This window comes from Capricornis sumatraensis, chromosome X (genome assembly GCF_032405125.1).
Source record: "Capricornis sumatraensis isolate serow.1 chromosome X, serow.2, whole genome shotgun sequence".
Lineage (NCBI taxonomy): Eukaryota > Metazoa > Chordata > Mammalia > Artiodactyla > Bovidae > Capricornis > Capricornis sumatraensis.
In genome coordinates, this window is record NC_091092.1 from 70685374 (window position 1) to 70705576 (window position 20203).

The window sequence follows — 20203 nt, forward strand, 5'->3', positions numbered from 1 at the left end:
CTCTCCTCTTTCACTATCATCAAGAGGCTCTTTGGCTCTTTAGTTCCTCTTCACTTTCTGCCATAATGGTGATGTCATCTGCACATGTGAGGTTATTGATATTTCTTCCTACAATCTTGATTTCAGCTTGTGCTTTATCCAGCACAGTGTTTCTCATGATGCATATAAGTTCTGCATATAACTTAAATAAGCAGGGTAACAATATACAGGCTTGACATACTCCTTCCCCTATTTGGAACCAGTCTATTGTTCCATGTTCAGTTCTAACTGTTGCTTCCTGTCCTGCATACAGATTTCTCAAGAGGAAGGTCAAGTGGTCTATTTAGATGTTTTTTTCTGGAACTCTCTTGCTTTTCTGACAATCAAACGGATATGATCAATGCAAAGAAATAGAGAAAAACAATGGAATGAGAAAGTCTAGAGATTTCTTCAAGAAAATTAGAGATACCAAGGGAACATTTCATGCATAGATGGGCTCGATAAAGGACAAAAATGGTATGGACCTAACAGAAGCAGAAGATATTATGAAGAGGTGGCAAGAATACACAGAAGATCTATACAAAAAAATCATGATGTAGATAATCATAATGGTATGATCACTCACCTAGAGCCAGACATCCCGGAATAGGAAGGCACGTGGGCCTTAAGAAGCATCACTAGAAGCAAAGCTAGTGGAGGTGATAAAATTGCAGTTGAGCTATTTCAAATCCTAAAAGATTATGCTGTGAAAGTGCTGCACTCAATATGCCAGCAAATTTGGAAAACTCAGCTGTGGCTGCAGGACTGGAAAAGGTCAGTTTTCATTCAAATCACAAAGAAAGGCAATGCCAAAGAATGCTCAAACTACCACACAATAGTGCTCATCTCACACGCTAGTAAAGTAATGCTTAAAATTTTCCATGCCAGGCTTCAGCAATATGTGAACCATGAACTTCCAGATGTTCAAGCTGGATTTAGAAAAGCCAGAGGAACCGGAGATCAAATCGCCAACATCCGTTGGATTATTGATAAGTTGAAGTTTCAAGCATCATCAATTTCTGGTTTCAACCAACCTAGGGTCTAAGTTATTGTAATCAGCAGTTTTCATCTGGAGGGGGGCTGCCTCTTGGAAAAAAAAAAAGGCTTATGAATGTGTGTCAGGCCTTTATCTATATCTTTCAGATACCTGGGAGTTCAGTGATTCTTCTATGGGGCAGAATTGCATTCTAAACTATTACCAGTTCCCTAGCAAACAGCTAAGCTTTGTTTCTACATTTTCACATTTCACAATCATTCAGTTCAGTTCACTTCAGTCGCTTAGTCATGTCCGACTCTTTGTGACCACATGAATCGCAGCACGCCAGGCCTCCCTGTCCATCACCATCTCCCGGAGTTCACTCAGACTCACGTCCATCAAGTCAGTGATGCCATCCAGCCATCTCATCCTCGGTCATCCCCTTCTCCTCCTGCCCCCAATCCCTCCCAGCATCAGAGTCTTTTCCAATGAGTCAACTCTTCGCATGAGGTGGCCAAAGGACTGGAGCTTCAGCTTTAGCATCATTCCTTCCAAAGAAATCCCAGGGCTGATCTCCTTCAGGATGGACTAGTTGGATCTCCTTGCAGTTCAAGAGACTCTCAAGAGTCTTCTCCAAAACCACAGTTCAAAAGCATCAATTCTTGGGCACTCAGCCTTCTTCACAGTCCAACTCTCACATCCATACATGACCACTGGAAAAAACATAGCCTTGACTAGGCGGACCTTAGTCGGAAAAGTAATGTCTCTGCTTTTGAATATACTGTCTAGGTTGGTCATAACTTTTCTTCCAAAGAGTAAGCGTCTTTTAATTTCATGGCTGCAGTCACCATCTGCATTGATTTTGGAGCCCAAAAAAATAAAGTCTGACACTGTTTCCACTGTTTCCCCATCTATTCCCCATGAAGTGATGGGACCAGATGCCATGATCTTTGTTTTCTGAATGTTGAGCTTTAAGCCAACTTTTTCGCTCTCCTCTTTCCCTTTCATCAAGAGGCTTTTTAGTTCCTCTTCAGTTTCTGCCATAAGGGTGGTGTCATCTGCATTTCTGAGGTGATTGATATTTCTCCCGGCAATCTTGATTCCAGCTTGTGTTTCTTCCAGTCCAGTGTTTCTCATGATGTACTCTGCATATAAGTTAAATAAGCAGTGTCAACTACAAATTGGCACTTGCCACTGGCATTTGCCATCTATCTCTATAAAGAATAAATCATGTGCTGATTCAACTGTTGATTTTCCACACCTCTTTAAAGAAGTTCAGGGTGGAGTGCAGAAATGAGGCACTCTGTGCTCAGGGAAAACTTGCAGAACAGGTCTTCAGATAGACGTTTTCAGGAGCCAATGTTATGAGCCCAATTCTTGTATCTCCTCATATCTGGAAAAGTAATAAAATTCTTAATTCTCCTCATGACTAGCAGAAATCCTCTGAAAAAAATATGTGCTTGATTGCAGGTACTCTCTCTTCAGCATAATTATGTATATAGACCTTCCTACCTGCCTCCTTGGAAAAGTTTCTCAAAGCTATCTGAAATGCTGCCTCCTGGGATATAGTCTTCATTTTGCTCCAAATAAAACTTAACTTGCAACTCTCACGTGCATTTTTTTTTTTTTAATTTGACAGTTTTATGGTGACCACTACAGTACCCAAAATGGACTTCTCTCCTTTCTTGAACCCTATAAGGATCTGAAGCATTATTATCAGCAGTGGCCCTTTATGCCTGTCCAACCTCCTCAGAAACCACAGATTAATTTGGGTAAGTCTCTCCTAGTTCTCAGATTTCCCATATTGGTTGATGATCCTGAGTTTTATTTGGTGGTATATAGCAGGTACCTTCTCTTTCCCAGTTGGAAGATACTAAGGAATACACACCCGGTTGAAAGTTACTGCAGGGGGTGGCTGATTGAAAAACACCAGGATTTGCTCGGTAGTAGGAGATAGAGTGGTCTGCACTGAATAGTTCAGTAAGAAGTTGATCTGATACATCTCCTCAATTCGGTTGCCTTAATAGAATTTTGAGGGATAGAAGTGAAGATATTACATGAAAGCTTTGCTCCAAAGAAAATGAACAAGATATTTCCTGGCCTGTCATGCCTTTCTCATATGACTGAGTAATTTACAGGAGTGGTCGAGGCAGAGTCCTAATACCATCCAGTGGTTCCATAGGGAAACCTACTCATTAATTAAAACATTGCTCATCCAGGTATCATGGATAAGAATCGGCCATTCAGGGATACAAATACCTGAAGCACCTTAGGCCATCAAAGGGAGAAACTGAGACACATAAGAAGGCTGAAACAATTTTAGGGTGATGCTTAGAGGAGTTAAGCTCACAAACAGCATACTTGTTACTGAAAGGAGGTGTGAGGTGCCTGGCTGCTCACCACTCAAAGGCCAATAAATAGACCAGGTTGGTGGAAAGGAATGTTTGCTTTATTTCAGATGCCAGCAGCTGGGCTGGAGGGTGGGGGGGATGGCATACATCTGTCCAAAGGCCGATTCCCCACCCCTTGACAAGCAAAGAGTGAGAGCTTTTATAGACAGAGTAAAGTGCGGGGGGGGGGGGGTGTCCATGTAGAAAGAGCAGTCATCTCTAACAGTCATCTTCAGTTGGTCATCAGGGGTCTGACTAGCATCATCTTGGTTGCTTTCAGTTCAGTTCAGTTGCTCAGTCGTATCCAACTCTTTGTGACCCCATGAATCACAGCACGCCAGGCCTCCCTGTCCATCACCAACTCCTGGAGTTCACTCAGACTCACATCCATCAAGTCAGTGATGCCATCCAGCCATCTCATTCTCTGTCGTCCCCTTCTCCTCCTGCCCCCAATCCCTCCCAGCATCAGAGTCTTTTCCAGTGAGCCAACTCTTCACATGAGGTGGCCAAAATACTGGAGTTTCAGCTTTAGCATCATTTCCTTCCAAAGAAATCCCAGGGCTGATCTTCAGAATGGACTGATTGAATCTCCTTGCAGTTCAAGACTCTCCAGAGTCTTCTCCAAAACCACAGTTCAAAAGCATCAATTCTTCAGCGCTCAGCCTTCTTCACAGTCCAACTCTCACATCCATACATGACCACTGGAAAAACCATAGCCTTGACTAGACGGACATTAGTCGGAAAAGTAATGTCTCTGCTTTTGAATATACTATCTAGGTTGGTCATAACTTTTCGTCCAAGGAATAAGTGTCTTTTAATTTCATGGCTGCGTTCACCATCTGTAGTGATTTTGGAGCCCCCCAAAATAAAGTCTGACACTGTTTCCACTGTTTCCCCATCTATTTCCCATGAAGTGATGGGACCAGATGCCATGATCTTCGTTTTCTGAATGTTGAGCTTTAAGCCAACTTTTGCACTCTGCTCTTTCACTTTCATCAAGAGGCTTTTTAGTTCCTCTTCAGTTTCTGCCATAAGGGTGGTGTTATCTGCATATCTGAGGTTATTGATATTTCTCCCGGCAATCTTGATTCCAGCTTGTGTTTCTTCCAGCCCAGCATTTCTCATGATGCACTCTGCATATAAGTTAAATAAGCAGGGTGACAATATACAGCCTTGATGTACTCCTTTTGCTATTTGGAACCAGTCTGTTGTTCCATGTCCAGTTCTAACTGTTGATTCCTGACCTGCATACAGAGTTCTCAAGAGGCAAGTCAGGTGGTCTGGTATTCCCATTTCTCTCAGAATTTTTCACAGTTTATTGTGATCCACATAGTCAAAGGCTTTGGCATAGTCAGTAAAGCAGAAATAGATGTTTTTTTTTCTGGAACTCTGTTGCTTTTTCCATGATCCAGGGAATGTTGGCAATTTGATCTCTGGTTCCTCTGCCTTTTCTAAAACCAGCTAGAAGGTACAGTTAATCTTCAGTTCCAGGATGCACTTGTTCCCATTTTTTTTTGAGGTCAATTCTCGGAATTGTGGCAGCTCAAGTCCTGAATACAGTCTGGTCATCATGCAGTAAGCTTCTCCACTTGGTGTTTTGGTATCTATAAGACAGTTCACAGGATGTGGTTCGCAATATTATCTATAGCCTTTGACAAAGAACTAAATGTCCTTGACTGTGCTTATTGACTACATTATTATTATTATTTAGTCTTCTTTGACTGTTTTCCTTTGTGTTCACATTTCTTACTTCTCTTATTAAACTTATTCTTTGACTAAAGTTTTCCATAGACAAAAGGCATGTAGCGGGGCAAGGACCTGTTCCATTTCATACTGACCTACCACACAATTTCAATAGTAAATTTTATCCCTGACAAATTCAACTTTAAAAAGGGAAATAGAGTCTCTAAAACACAAAAAGTAGGGGCATCAGAAAGCAAGCTTCTAACTTAGACCTCAGCCAGTGTTGTGTACATAAAAAACATACTTGCAAATACCTACTTAATTGGGAAAATTACACTAAAGAAAATCTCAATCTAAAATGGCCAAGTTCCTCTTCCGGGGACGGCATCTAGAGGCATTCAGGATGGTGCAGCATCTGACATACCGTCGTAGGCTATCCTACAATACAGCCTCTAACAAAACCAGGCTGTCCCGAACCCCTGGTAATAGAATTGTTTACCTTTATACCAAGAAGGTTGGGAAAGCACCAAAATCTGCATGTGGTGCGTGCCCAGGCCGACTTAGAGGAGTTCGCGCTGTGAGACCAAAAGTTCTCATGAGGTTGTCTAAAACAAAAAAAAACATGTCAGCCGAGCATATGGTGGTTCCATGTGTGCTAAATGTGTCCGCGACAGGATCAAGTGTGCTTTCCTTATTGAAGAGCAGAAGATCGTTGTGAAAGTATTGAAAGCACAAGCACAGAGTCAGAAAGCTAAATAAAAAATGAACCAATTTTGAGAAATTAAAAAAAATTAAAAATAAAAAAATTAAATGGCCAAGTTGTGGTTCCTTTGACATTCTTAAATTTATAGTTTTGCATGCACAGTTATAAAAAGCCATCAGTAAGATCAAACAGACTGAACGGAATATTTACTTTGATAGGTATCTACAAACTTCTCTTGAAACTATTAAAACCAAAAAGGCTGCAGGCACTCTGTCTCCAAATCTGTCTCTCCCTCTGCTCCTTCTTTTTTTTTTTTCCCAATTTTAATTTTTAAATTGAAAGATAATTGCTTTACAGAATTCCTCCCACACATTGTATTGTATCTGAATTGCTTAGCTCAGACATGATCTCTTTTTCTCTTTTACTATTTCAACTCCTGCTGCCCTCTTCCCTGTTAAAGGAGCATTAAAAATCATAATTAATTATAGCTCCTTTTAAGGAGAAATCTATTAGAGGAAGTGATGAATGGTCCTTAGTGTTTAGGTACACACCTTGGACTCAAGCAGAACTTAAAGCCTTGGCTAGGGAATTTCCCAGTACAAGTCAGGATCCATTGGGATTTCCTAAGGAATTTGAATTGACCATCCAAATCTATGAACCTGGGTTTTTGGATCTATGTCAATTAATGAAGCTGTTTGTTTCTGAATGCAAAGCTAAGGAATGAATAAAGAAAGCAGGATGGAGACACCCCTTAATGAATTTTGAACCACAGGCTCACACTGAATACAAGGAATTACCTTGGAAATTTCGTGAACTTATTTCAGAGCTTTTTCCAATAAAAATGTAGACTGGACAGATTCAGCAGAACATGCAAAGATTGGATGAATCAATTCTGAACTATTATGAAAGGTTTGAAAAAAAATTAAATAATATTCTGGCTTGAAACCTGAATCATTCTCTAACTACCAAAATGATCCTTTCCTTAGCTTTACATTTTTAGAATGTTTAGAGGCAGATCTGGCTACTCTAGTCAAAAGACAGTCTACTTTTCATTAGAGTTATAATAAATGCTCGTGTAGATGACTGACTTTTCACAATATTTAAAAAGAAAAAAGGGGGAAATGGCTGAGGAATAGGATAAGGAGACCACTTTCTCCCCTACAAATTCATGAAAAGATCATTTGAATGCTGAGCAACTTCCACAAAACCACTTCTGAACGCTGGCAGAAAACACCAGGCACCCAGAAAGGAAGCTCATTAGGAAAAAAAATATAAAAGACAAAAAGAGAGTCAAAAGAGTTAGGGATGGAGATCCGTACTGGAAAGAGTTCTGAAGGAGGAGAAGTTTCCACACAGTAGGAAACCTTCTCTCAGGTGAGTCTGTGAGGGGTTTTGGAATCTCAGAGGGCAACATAACTGGGAAAGAAAAAAAAAAAAAAAAACTCAGAATATGCGCCTAACCACAACTGCCAGCAGAGAAGTAGCCCAGACACTAGTGTCCAACACCAGTAAGTGGGGGCTGGACAGGGAGGCATGGGTTGCATAATAGGTGCTTAGGGTAAGGACCTGGCCTGAGTGCCCTGAGGACAATGTGAGGGAGCTAGCATGAGATAGTAACCCAAACCATGAGATCACCAGAGAGATAGAAAAAAAAAAAGAAAAGAAAAGAGAGAGAACTTTCCCTTGAAAGGCTCTAACACAAAGCCTGGCCTGGTCACAGAACAAAGGATTAAGCCAATACCAAAGGAGAGCTAGCTGGCAGCGTACAGGCCTCATCCCCACACCAGAGTCAGAGAGGCATACATGCAACAGCCAGAGCCAGAAGGCAGGTGGCTGCACCAACTAGGCCCCAGAGACTGGCATCCTCCACCGAACTGTGAGCAGGCTGCCAGTTGCTAACCACATCTTCCTGGGATCCTGGACGGTTGACTTCTGAGAGGAGGGTCACAGGCTGAGATCACCTCCTCAGAGGAGACACACAGCACACCTGAGATAGTGCTCTCACAGCACTTGGGGGAAACCAAGTGGCCAGGACAGGAAGGTGATTAAGATGTACAGCCCACCTAGGACAGTGCTCTCATCAAACACCTGGGCTCCTGAGTTGCTTGGACTTGGGAAGGGCACAAAACACACACCTAACAGAGTCTGTGCCCAAACGAGGTATCCGAGAACTTGAGTAGCTTAGACCTGTGACCCTGCAGAGCAACATGGAACCTGAGCAGTGGAGACTCAGGAAGCACATGCCACAAACCCAGTGTGGTCAATACACTGCAAGCACACCCAACACATGCCAGCAATATTTCTTTGCAATGTGCCTTCCTCCCCACAACACAACTGAACGAGTGAGCTTAAATAAGTGACCACCTTCACCCCCTTGTGTCAGGGCAGAAATTAGACACTGAAGAGACTTGCAAACAGAGGAAGCCAAAATAAACAAAGAAGAGGGGAATGCTCTGGAAGTGACAGGTGCAACAAATTAAAACCCTGTAGTTTACACTGACTAAGCATTGGAGGTGGCCTATAGACCTTGAGAACAAGTACAAATTGGAACAAGGAACTATCTGAAACTCAGCTGACCCCACACTGCCCTCAACAACTCCAGAGAAATTACCAGATATATGTTTACTATTATTACTTTTTAATTTTTTTTAATTTAAGTTCTTTATTATTCCTTTAATTTTAATTTTTATAACCTTGCAAAAAAGGCCCTATTTTTAAATATATATAATTTTTTCCACTCATTTTGTTTTGTATTTTTAGTATTTTTTTTGAGAGTCTAACCTTTACTCTAGATTTTTATTTTTATTTTTATTTTTTTTTGCTTTTGGTATTTGTTATCAATTTTGTACTTTTAAGAATCTAATCTTCAGTATCCATTTTTAATTAAGGGTGTGATTACTGGCTAATTGCTTTCTCCCCTTTTGACTGTTCCTTTTATCCCCCATGTCAATTCTATCTCTGCCCTCACCCTTCTCTTCTCTACTTAAATCTGTGAATCTCTCTGGGTGTTCCAGGCTGTGGAGAACACTTAGAAAACTGATTACTGGCTAGATTTGTCTCTCCCCTTTTGACCCGCTCGCTTATCTTCCTGGTGACCTCCATCTCCTTTCTCCCTCTTTCTTCTATTTCTAACTCTGTGAATCTCTCTGGATGTTCCAGACTTTGGAGAGCACTTAGGGAATTAATTACAGTCTAGATTGCTCTCTCCCCCTTTGACAACCTCTCTTCTCCTCCCAGTCACCTCTATCTCCCTGCTCCCTATTCTCTTCTCCGTGTAACTTTGTAAGCCTCTCTGGGTGTCCCTCACTGAGGAGAATTTTTGCACCATTAACCTAGGTGTTTTATCATCTGTGCTATATGGATGGAGAAGTCTTAAGGCTACTGAAAGAACAAGGCTTAAAGTGGGAGGCAGGAGGTTTAATTCCAGAACTTGAGATCATCAAAGAACTCCTGATTCCAGAGAATATTAATAGACAAGAGCTCACCCAAAAGCCTCCATACATACACTGAAACCAAGCTCCACCCAAAGGCCAACAAGTTCCAGAGCAAGACATACCATGTTAATTCTCCAGCAAAGCAGGAACACAGTCCTGAGAATTAAAATCCAGGCAGCTGAAAGCCATGCCAAACTCATAGACACCCCAAAACTCACTACTGGACACTTCATTGCTCTCCAGAAAGAAGAGATTCAACTCCACCCACCAGAATGTAGAAGCAAGCTCCCATAACCAGGATCCTTGACAAGCCACTAGTCCAACTCCACTCACAAGTAGCAGGCGCCACAATAAAGAGGAAACACAAACTTCCAGCATAGAGAAGGGCCACCCCAAACACAACAATCTAAACAAAGTGAAAAGGTAGAGAAATATTCAGCAGGTAAAGGATCATGATAAATGTCCACCAAACCAAACAAAAGAGGAGGAGATACGGAGTCTACCTGAAAAATAATTCAGAATGATGATAGTAAAGATGATATAAAATCTTAAAAACAAAACGGAGTTACAGATAAATAGACCAAAGACAAGGACTCAGAAGATGCAAAAAATCTTTAACAAGAACATAGAAGAAATGAAGAAGAGTCAATCAATAATGAATAGTACAATAATTGAGATCAAAACACTCTGGAGGGAATGAATAGTAGAATAACTGAGGCAGAAGATAGGATATGTGAGGTGGAAGATACAATGGTGGAAATAAGTGAAGCTGAGAAGAACAAATAATTAAAAGTTAAGATAACCCGAGACCTCTGGGACAATGTTAAACACCCCAACATTCAAATCATAGGAGTCTCATAAAAGGAAGACAAAAAGAAAGGGCATGAAAAAGTTCTCGAGGAGTTAATACTTGAAACTTCCCTAAGATGGGGAAAGAAATAATCACCTAAATCCAAGAAAGCCAGAGTAATAGGATAAACCCAAGGCAAAACACCACAAGACACATTTTAATCAAATTAACAATGATCAAAAACAAAGAGCAAATATTAAAAGCAGCAAGGGAAAGCAACAAATAACACACAAGGGGATTCCCATAAGGATAACAGCTGATCTTTCAATAGAAACTCTTCAGGCCAGAAGGGAATGGCAGGACATACTTAAAATGATGAAAGAGAAAAACTATAACCCAGATTTCTATACTCAGCAAGGATCTCATTCAAATATGAAGGAGAATTCAAAAGCTTTACAGACAAGCAAAAGCTGAGAATTCAGCACCACCAAATCAGTACTTTAACAAATGCTAAAGGATATTCTCTAGACAGGAAACAGAAAAAGTTTATAAATGTAAACCCAAAACAACAAAGTAAAGGGCAACAGAATCATACTTATCAATAACTACTTTAGTTGTAAATGGGTTAAATGTCCCAAACAAAAGACAAAGTCTGGCTGAATGGATACAAAAATAAGACCCCTATATATGCTATCGACAAGGGCTTCACCTCAAATTAAGGGAAACATACAGACTGAAAGTGAAAAGTTGGAAAAAGATATTTCATGAAAATGGAAACCAAAAGTAAACAGGAGTAGTAATACTCATATCAGAGAAAATAGACTTTGAAAGAAAGGCCATGAAAAGAGACAAAGAAGGACACTACATAATGATCCTTTGATCAACCTAAGAAGAATATATAACAATTAAAATATGTACGAAACCAATATAGGAGCAACTCAGTATATAAGGCAAATGCTAACAAGTATGAAAGGGGAAATTAACAGTAACACAATAACAGTGTAGGCTTTAACACCCCACTCATACCTATGGATAGATCAACCAAACAGACAATTAGCAATGAAAAAGAAATTTTAAAGGATACAGTGGACCAGTTACACTTAATTGATGCCTATAGGACATTTCAGCCCAAAATGATGAATTTCAACTTTTTCTCAAGTTCACACTGAACGTTCTCCAGGATTGATCACATCCTGGGCCATAAATCTAGCCTTGATAAATTCAAAAATATTGAAATAATTTCAAGCATCTTTTCTCACCAAATGTGGTAAGATTAGATGTCAACTACAAAAGCAGAGACATTAATTTGCCAACAAAGGTCCGTCTAGTCAAGGCTATGATTTTTCCAGTGATCATGTATGGATGTGAGAGTTGGACTGTGAAGAAAGCTGAGCACCGAAGAATTGATGCTTTTGAACTGTGGTGTTGGAGAAGACTCTTGAGAGTCCCTTGGACTGCAAGGAGATCCAACTAGTCCATTCTAAAGGAGATCAGTCCTGGGTGTTCTTTGGAAGGAATGATGCTAAAGCTGAAACTCCAGTACTTTGGCCACCTCATGCGAAGAGTAGACTGATTGGAAAAAGACTCTGATGCTGGGAGGGATTGGGGGCAGGAGGAGAAGGGAATGACAGAGGATGAGATGGCTGGATGGCATCACTGACTCGATGGACGTGAGTTTGAGTGAACTCCGGGAGATGGTGATGGACAGGGAGGCCTGGCATGCTGCAATTCATGGGGTCGCAAAGAGTCGGACACGACTGAACTACAGAACTGAACTGACTGACAGGAAATTAAAAAAAAAAAAAAACTATTAAAATACAAACATATGGAGTCTAAACAACATGCTTCTGAATAAGCAACACATCTCAGAATAAATCAAAAAGGAAATCAAAATATGCATAGAAACAAATGAAAATAAAAACACAACAAGCCAAAACCTGTGGGATTCAGCAAAAATAGTGCTAAGGGGAAGATTAATAGCAATGCAAGATTACCTCTAGAAACAAGAGAAAAATCAAATAAATAACCTATCTTTACACCTGAAGCAATTAGAAAAAGAAGAAATGAAGAACCCCAGGGTGAGTAGAAGTAAAGAAATCATAAATATTAGGGCAGGAATAAATGAAAAAGAAACAAAAGAGACTACAACAAAAATAAACAAAACTAAAATCTGGTTATATTAGAAGATAAATAGACAAACCATTAACCAGGCTCATCAAGAAAAAAAGAGAGAAGAATAAAATCAACAAAATTAGAAATGAAAATGGAGAAATCACAACAGACAACAAAGAAATACAAAGGATCATAAGAGACTACTATCACCAACTATATGACAATAAAGTGGACAACTTGGAAGAAATGAATGAATTCTTAGGAAAGTATAACCTTCCAAAACTGAACCAGGAAGAATAAGCAAATCTTAAAAGACCCATCAGAAGCATGGAGATTGAAACTGTAATAAAAAATCATCCAACATACAAAAGCCCAGGACCAGATGGCTTCACAGCGGAATTCTACCAAGAATTTAGAGAAGAGCTAACACCTGTCTTATTCAAACACTTCCAGAAAATTGCAGAGGAAGGTAAACTGCCAAATTCATTCTATGAGGCCACCATCATCCTAATACCAAAACCAGACAAAGATGCCACACAAAAAAAGAAAGCTACAGGCCAATATCACTGATGATCATGAATACAAAAATCCTCAATAAAATAATAGCAAACAGAATCCAACAACATATTAAAAAGATCATACACCATGACCAAGTGGGCTTTATCCCAGGGATGCAAGAATTATTCCATATTTGCAAATAAATCAATGGGATACACTATATTAACTAATTGAAAGATAAAATTCATATGATTATCTCAATAGATGCTGAGAAAGCCTTTGACAAAATTCAACAAGGATTTATAATAAAAACCCTCCAGAAAGCAGCCATAGGAGGAACATACCTCAACATAATAAAAGCCATATACGAAAAACCACAGCAAATTTTATCCTCAATAGTGAAAAACTGAAAGCATTTCCCCTAAATTCAGGAACAAGCAAAGGGTGGCCTCTCTCACCAATATAGTCAACATAGTTCTGGAAGTTTTAGCCACAGCAATCAGAGAAGAAAAAATAAAATTAATACAAAATGGAAAAGAAGAAGTAAAATCTCACTGTTTGCAGATGACATGATCCTTGACATAGAAAACCCTAAAGACAGCACCTGAAAATTACTAGAGCTAATCAATAAATATAGTAATGTTGCAATTTATAAAATTAATACATGGAAATCCCTTGCATTCTTATACACTAACAATGGGAAAACAGAAAGAGAAATTAAAGAAATAATCCCATTCACCATTGCAATGAAAAGAATGAAATAGTTAGGAATAAATCTACCTAAAGAAACAAAACACCTACATATAGAAAACTATAAAACACTGATGAAAGAGATCAAAGATGACACAAATAGATGGAAAAATGTTCATGGAGCAGAAGAATCAATATAGTGAAGATGTGTATACTACCCAAAGAAATCTACAGGTTCAATGCAATCCCTATTAAGCTACCAACAGTATCTTTCACAGAACTAAAACAAATAATTTCACATTTGTATGGAAACACAAAAGACCTTGACTAGCCAAATCAATCTTTATGAAGAAGAATGGGACTGGAGAAATCAACCTGCCTGACTTCATACTCTATGACAAATCTACAGTCATCAAGACATTATAGTACTTGCACAAAGACAGAAATATAGAACAATGGAACAAAACAGAAAGCCCAGAGATAAGTGCACACACTGATGGAAACCTTATCTTTGACAAAAGAGGAAAAAAAATACAATGAAAGAAAGAAAATTTCTTTAACAAGTGGTGCTGGGAAAACTGGTCAACCACATGTAAAGAATGAAACTAGATGACTTTCTAACACCACACACAAAAACAAACTCAAAATGCATTAGAGATCTAAATATAAGCCCAGAGATTTTAAAACTTCTAGGGGAGAGCATAGGCAAAATATTTTCTGACATAAATCACAGCAAGATCCTCTATGACCCACCTCCAAGAATAATGGAAATAAAAGCAAAATTATGCAAATAGGACATAATTAAGATTAAAAGCTTTTCACAATTAAGGAAACTATAAGCAAGGTGAAAAGACAGCTTTCAAAACGGGTGATAATAATAGCAATAGAAGCAACTGTCAAAGAATTAATATCAAAAATATACAAGCAGCTCATGCAGCTCAATACAAGAAGAAAAAAAAAAAATCAAAAAATGGGCCAAAGAACTAAACAGACATTTCTCCAAAGAAGACATACAGATGGCTAACAAACACATGAAAAGATGCTCAGCATCACTCATTATCATAGAAGTGCAAATCAAAACCACAATGAGGTACCATCTCACCCTGGTCAGAATGGCTGCTATCAAAAAGTCTACAAATAATAAATGCTTGAGAACGTGCAGAAAAAGGGGGACCTTCTTACATTGTTGATGGCAATACAAACTGGTACAGCCACAATGGAGAACAGTGTGGAGATTCCTTAAAAACTGGAAATAGAACTGCCGTGCAACCCACCAATCCCACTGCTGGGCATTCACACCTAGGAAACAAGAATTAAAAGAGACTCATGTACCCTAATGTTCGTTGCAGCACTGTTTACAATAGCTGGGACATGGAAGCAACCTAGATGTCCATCGGCAAATGAATGGATAAGAAAGTTGTGGTACATATACAGAATGGAATATTACTCAGCTATTAAATGCACGTGTTTGAATAAGTTCTAATGAGGTGTATGAAACTGGAGCCTATGATACAGAGTGAAGTCAGAAAAACACCAATACAATATATTAATGCATATATATGGAATTTAGAAATATGGTAACAATGACCCTATATGTGAGACATCAAAAGAGACACAGAGATAAAAGCAGACTTTTGAACTCTGTGGGAGAAGGCAAGGGTGGGATGATTTGAGAGAGCAGCATTGAAAATAGATGACCAGTCCAAGTTCGATACATAGAAAAGGGCACTCTAATCCGGTTCACTAAGACAATCCAGAGAGATGGGATAGGTAGGGAGGTGGGATGGGCATTCAGGATGGGGTACACATGTACATCCGTGGCTGAGTCATGTCAATGTATGGCAAAACCCACCACAATATTGTAAAGTAATTAGCCTGCAACTGAAATTAACTAATTAAATAAAAAAGAAGAAAAGGGCGGTGTGTATGACAATAATGAACTTTCAGCTGTGCCAATTAAGTGCACAATGCAAACTGAAGTCTAACTGTTGTTCAGTGGCTCAGTTGTATCCTACTCTTTGCAGACCCACATCAGTCTTCCCTGTCCTTCACCATCTCCCAGAGCCTGGTGAAACTCATGTCCACTGAGTCAATGATGCCATCCAAGAATCTCATTGTTTGTTGTCCCCTTCTCCTGCCTTCAATCTTTCCCAGCATCAGGGTCTTTTCTAATGAGTCAGCTCTTCCCATCAGGTGGTCAAAGTATTGTAATTGCAGCTTCAGCATTCGTCCTTCCAATGAATATTCAAGATCGTTTCCCTTTAGAATTGACTGGTTTGATCTCCTGCTGTCCAAATGACTCTCAAAATTCTTCTCCAAAACCACAGTTCAAAAGCATCATTTTTTCAGTGCTCAGTCTTCTTTATGATTCAACTCTTTCATCCATGCATGGCTACTGGAAAAAACCATAGCTTAACTATACAGACCTTTGTTGGCAAATTGATATCTCTGCTTTTCAATACACAGTCTAGTTTTGTCATAGCTTTTCTTCAAAGGAGAAAGCAAGAAATCTTTTAATATCATGGCTGTGGTCACCATCCGCAGCGATTTTGGAACTCAAGAAAATAAAGTCTGTCACAGTTTCCATTGTTTCCCAATCTATTTGCCATGAAGTGTTGAGAGTGGATGCCATGATCTTGGTGTTGTTGTTTTTAATATGGAGTTTTAAGTGAGCTTTTTCACTCACTTCTCTCACCTTCACCAAGAGGCTTTTTAGTTCCTCTTAGCTTTCTGCCATAAGGGTGGTGTCATCTGCCTATCTGAGGTTATTGATATTTCTCCCACAGACCTTAATTCCTGCTTGTGTTCCCTCCAGCCTGGCATTTCCATGATGTACTCTGCATATATAAGTTAAATAAGCAGGGTGACTATATACAGACTTGACTTACTCCTTTCCCAATTTAGAAAGTGAAAGTTGATTAGTAGTGTCTGATTCTTTGTGACCCCTTGAAATTATCCATGCCAGAATATTGGCATGGGTAGACGTTCCCTTCTCCTGGGGATCTTCCCAACCGAAGGATCGAACCCAGATCGCCCACATTGGAACCAGTTTGTTGTTCTATGTCCAGTCCTAACAATTACTTCTTGACCTGCATACAGGTTTCTCAGGAGGTAGGTAAGGTGGTCTAGAATTCCCATTCCTTGAAGAAATTTCCACAGTTTGTTGTGATCCACACAGTCAAAGGCTTTAGTGTAGTCAATGAAACAGAAGTAGTTGTTTTTCTGGAATTCTCTTGCTTTTACTATGATCCAACGTATGTTGGCAATTTGAAGGTTAACTGACCTCTGTTTAATTCCTAAACATTAAAGAAAGCTAGCTTGAAAAAATAATATGTATATCTCTTCAAATTTCTGACACTGAGGGAATAAATCCTAAGTTAACAAAGAATCTACCTGCATTGCAGGAGACCCCAGTGCATTTCCTGGGTCAGGAAAGTCTGCTGGAGAAGGGATAGGCTACCAACTCCAGTATTCTTGGGCTTCCTCTGTGGCTCAGCTGATAAAGGATATGCCTGCAATGCAGGAGAATGGGTTGAATCCTTGAGTTGGGAAGAGTCCCTGGAGAAGGGAAAGACTACCCATTACATTATTCTGGGCTGGGGAATTCCATAGTTCATGGGATCACAAAGAGTCAGACATGACTGAGCAACTTTAATTTTCAAGAGAACCTAATTTTCTCTCATTGTGCCTTCAGACCAGAGTGCTCAAGATCAATTATCTTATCTAGACTATCTCTAATTTATGAAACTAACAAAAAAAATAGTGGATGAAGGCTTTTAACAGTTTTTCTTATTCCAACTGCCATTTAAAACTAACTGGTTTTATATTGTGATATCTGATTCATTAATAAATTTATAAAATGAAGCTATAAGTTATCTCATTGTGTCTATGTGTTTATGTATGCATAATTTCTATTTTTACCTTTCAATGATACTATCAGAAATTAATTTGCAAATGAAATCTACTTAATCAGATTAAAGGAAATTAGCAACTTATATTATCAAAAATATAGAAGGTAACTGGCTAGAATTAATTTCAGGTTCATGTGAACTGGGAAATATTTAAAAATTAATACCTGGCATTAATGTTTGAAATTGTTGATCTAATTAATATAGGCATCTTAAGAGTCATCAACAGTAAGTATAATATTTTTATTGCACTTAGATTTAATATAAGTTAAATGAAATTATTCTACAGCAAATTTGTCAACAAGGAAAGTAACTTGATGTGAAGAAACATTTAAGGAAAGAAAATGTAAATATAACTTATAAATAAAATATATTAAGTATAATTATGGGGGTGGTCCTAACATGGCAGAGGAATAGGATGGGGAGATCACTTTATCCCCCACAAATTCATCAAAAGATCATTTGAATGCTGAGCAACTTTCAGAGAACAACTTCTGAACACTGGCAGAGGACAGCAGGCACCCAGAAAGGTAGTCCACTCTCTTCAAAAGGAGGTAGAACAAAATATAAAAGACAAAAAGTGAGACAAAAGAGTAAGGAGGGAGAACTGTCCTGGGGAGGGAGTTGTGAAGGAGTATAAGTTTCCAAATAGCAGGAAACCCTCTTACCGGTGGGTCTGTGGGGAATTTTAGAATCTCAGAGGGCAGCATAACTGAGGGGAAAAAAAAAAAAAAAAGCAGAATATGCACCTAACTGCAACTCCCAGTGGGGAAGTAGCCCAGATGCTTGTGTCTGCCACCAGTGAGCGGGGACTGCACAGGAAGGCACGGGTTCCATGCTTAGGGTAAGGACCAGGCCTCAATGCCATGAGGACAATATGAGTGAGCTAACATGGGATAGCAACCCAAACTGTGGGATAGCCAGAGAGAGGAAAAAGAGAGAGAGAGAGAACTTTCCCCTGAAATGCTATAACCTAAGGTGCAGCCTGGCCTGCTCATAGAACAAAGGATTGAGAGAAAACCAAAGGAGAGCTAGCCGGCTGTGGACTTGCCCCTCCACCCACAGAAGGCAGAGAGGCAGGCATGTGACAGTAAAGGCCGGAAGGCAAAGTGCAATCTCAGCCCCAGAGATGGCATCCTCCACCAAACTGCGAGCAGGATCCCATTTGATAACCATGTCTTCCTGGGAACCTGGACGGTTGATATCTGACAGGAGGGTCACAGCCTAATATCAGCTCCCAGAGGAGACACATGACACACTTGAGAGGGTGTTCTTGTGGCACACCTGGGAAACCAAGCATCCAGGATTGGGGAGGTGATTAAGACACACGGCTCACCTGGGACAGTGTGCTTGATAAGCACCTGTTCACCTGAGCTACTCAGACCTGGGAAGGGCACAAAACGCACACCTGACCAAGTCTGTGCCTTTGTGGAGTATGCAAGAAGCTGAACCTGAGCAGCTTAGACCTGAGAAGTGCACGGAAGTCAGGGTCCACTTTGGACAGTGCACTGCAGAGTACCCTGGAGCGTAAGCAGTGTAGATGGGAAATCACATGCAACCTTGAGCTGGGTCAAACCCAGTGCGGTACATACACTACAAGCAATCCCCACACTTGCCAGTGATATTTGTTTGCAGTGTTCCTCCTTCCCCATGACACAACTGAACAAGTGAGGCTAAATAAGTGACCACCTTTGTCCCCTTGTGTCAGGGCAGAAATTAGACACTGAAGAGACTTGCAAACAGAAGAAGCCAAAATAAACAAATAAGTGGGAAACACTCTGGAAGTGACAGGTGCAACAGATTAAAACCCTGTAGTTAGCATTGACTAAGCATTGGAAGGGACCTATAGACCTGGGGAAGAAGTATAAGCTGGAACAAAGAACTATCTGAAACTGAACTGACCCCACACTGCCCTAAACAGATCCAGAGAAATTAATATATATATATATATATATATATATATATATATATATATATATATATATATACATTATACTTTCTGTGATTGATTTTGTTTTGTATTTTTAATATTGTATTTTTGAGAGTCTAACCTCTACTTTAGATTTTTAATCTTTGCTTTTTAGTATTTGTTATCAATTTTTTACCTTTAAGAATCTAATCTTCAGTACCCATTTTTACTTAAGGATGTGATTACTGGTTTGATTTCTTCTTACCTTTTGACTCATCCTTTGCTCCACCAGGTCACCTCTATCTCCTCCATAACCCTTCTCTTCTCTACTTAACTCTGTGAATCTCTCTGTATGTTCTGAGCTGTGGAGAACACGTAGGGAACTGATTACTGGATAGATTGTCTCTCCCCTTTTGACACCCCCTCTTCTCCTCCTGGTCACCTCTATCTCCCTTCTTCCTCTTCTCTTCTTCATGTAACTCTGTGAACCTTTCTGGGTGTCCCTCACTGTGGAGAATCTTTTCACCATTAACCTAGACTTTTTTTTTTTTTTTGTACTTTATTTTACTTTACAATACTATATTGGTTTTGCCATACATTGACATGAATCTGCCACGGGTGTACATGAGTTCCCAATTCTGAACCCCCCTCCCACCTCCCACCCCATATCATCTCTCTGGATCATCCCTGTGCACCAGCCCCAAGCATCCTGTATCCTGTATCAAACATAGACTGGTGATTCGTTTCTTACATGATAGTATATATGTTTCAGTGCCATTCTCCCAAATCATCAGTACTGTGTGGATGGAGAAATCTTGAGGCTACTGTAAGAATAAGACTGAAAGCCAGAGGCAGGAGGCTTAAATCCAAAACTTAAGAACACCAGAAAACTCCTGATTCCAGGGAACATTAATTGACAAGAGCTCATCCAAAAGAATACAAACCTACACTGAAACAAAGCTCCAACAGAGAGCCAACAAGTTCCATAGCAAGACATACCATGCTAACTCTCCAGCATTGCAGGAACATAGCCCTGAGCATTAAAATATAGGCTTCCTGAAGTCACAGCAAACCAATAGACACCCCAAAACT

General features: G+C 39.6%; 1 pseudogene; it reads left to right on the plus strand.

Annotated features, from left to right (window-relative positions):
* Positions 1–5470: 5470 nt before the first annotated feature.
* Positions 5471–5826, plus strand: LOC138071256 (large ribosomal subunit protein eL34-like; annotated as a pseudogene).
* Positions 5827–20203: the final 14377 nt, after the last annotated feature.